Source organism: Mirounga angustirostris, unplaced genomic scaffold, assembly GCF_029215605.1.
Source record: "Mirounga angustirostris isolate CCGP_5_RB_7025 unplaced genomic scaffold, mMirAng1.0.hap1 SCAF_4, whole genome shotgun sequence".
NCBI classification, from domain to species: domain Eukaryota; kingdom Metazoa; phylum Chordata; class Mammalia; order Carnivora; family Phocidae; genus Mirounga; species Mirounga angustirostris.
In genome coordinates, this window is record NW_026991712.1 from 111808024 (window position 1) to 111809943 (window position 1920).

The following is a 1920-nucleotide window of genomic DNA, read 5'->3' on the forward strand; positions in this document are numbered from 1 at the left end:
GCAGCCTCCTTACACAAAGACTCAGGCTGAAGCAACTTCCACCCTCTGGTCCTTTGCACGTCAGGCAGGAGGAAAGAAGCACAGCAAGCTGTGCGCTGCCTTTTAAAGGCTCCCACTTGCAACAGACACCTGCCATTCCCACTCCCATCCCATCAGTTAAAGCTATGGTTGACCGCAAGAGGGTGGAGAACTAGAATTCTGCCCTACGCTTTGAAGGAGAAAGATTGTAGAACCGCACCACACACCATCACAAACCAATTCTACCAGCTCCTTCAGCCCCTACTTCCCTCCAGGAATCTCAACACAATCACCTATTATAATGAAACATTTATTTCTGTCAAGACAAAAAAGAATTACTCGCGGGGCCACGTTAGTACGAAGCGGAAGGAGGAGAAAGGCGGAAAGTGGCGGGAGCGGCGCGGCGGAAGGGGGTTGGACTCAGGGCTGTAGCGCCCCGCCCCACGCCGCCTCCGTGGATCATGCGCAGGACGGCGTTGGGAGGGTCGGGATGCGGGGGGGGGGAGGGTCGCGATGCGGGGGGGGGTCGGGATGCGGGGGGGGAGGGTCGCGATGCGGGGGGGGAGGGTCGCGATGCGGGGGGGGGAGGGTCGGGATGCGGGGGGGAGGGTCGCGATGCGGGGGGGAGGGTCGGGATGCGGGGGGGGCGGGGGGATCGGGACGGGGAAGCGACTGGGCGGTGTCCGCTGAGGACACCTTGCCCTTTCCAGTTACAGCGCCGGGATGACCGCAAACACAGCAGCCGCAGAAGCGCTGTGACCTTACCTCTCTATCAGCTTAGCAGCCCCCAAGGACACTGACCGCCTCCTTACACAGAAGCCAAATGAGACTCTGAAGCCCTTTGGGGCTTTCGAAGAGGAAGAGGAACTGCAGCGCAGGATTTTAATTTGGGGAAAATTAAATAACCCGGTAAAAGAGTGGATCCGAGAAATCAGTGAAAGCACAAATCTTCCACAATCTGTAATTGAAAATGTTGGAGGAAAATTTTTAACGTTTGGATCGTATAGATTAGGGGTACATATAAAAGGCTGTTGAAGAGGCATCCAGCTGCGTTTGGACGAGATAGAGATTGATATTTTCTTTGCAAGTTTAGCACCGCAGACTCTTCCCCAGAAGATTTGAGTTTATGAGATGACAGCCTGCTTAAGAATTTAGATACAAGATGCATAAAAAGTCTGTTGTTGTTGTTTTTTTTAAGATTTTATTTATTTGAGATAGAGAAACAGGAGCAGGGGAGTAGAGGGAGAGGGAGAAGCAGGCTCCTCACTGAGTAGGGAGCCTGATGCGGGGCTCTATCCCGGGACCCTGGAACCACGACCTGAGCCGAAGGCAGACGCTTAACGACTGAGCCACCCAGGTGCCCCGCATAAAAAGTCTTAACGGTTGCAGGGTAACAAATGAAACTTTACATCTAGTACCAAACATTGACAACTTCAGTTGTCTCAAAGAGCTATCAAACTGGGGGCCAAATGCCACAACATCTATTCCTATATATATGGTTTCCTCGCAGGTGTTTCCTGGATTATGCCAGTAGCAAGAACTTGCCAGTCTTACTCAAATGCAATAGCATCAACTCTTTTTTTTAAGATTTTTATTTATTCATTCGAGATACAGAGAGGGAGAGAGAGCACAAGCAGAGGGAGAGGCAGAGGGAGAAGCAGGCTCCCCGCTGAGCCAGGAGCCGGACGTGGGGCTTGATTCCAGGACCCTGGGATCATGACCTGAGCTGAAGGCAGACGCTTAACCATCTGAGCCACCCAGGCGCCCCAGCATCAACTCTTATACATAAATTCTTGGTATTTTCTAAATGATGTGTTCAGATTATATTAAAATAAAATTGATTGTAAACACTGAAAAAAAGATAAAAAATTACTCAGTGATTAAATATTATAATAATGATCC

General features: G+C 50.6%; 1 pseudogene; it reads left to right on the plus strand.

Moving 5' to 3' along the window:
- Positions 1-613: 613 nt before the first annotated feature.
- LOC123860309 (poly(A) polymerase alpha-like) lies at positions 614-1653 on the plus strand (annotated as a pseudogene).
- The last annotated feature ends 267 nt before the right edge of the window (positions 1654-1920 follow it).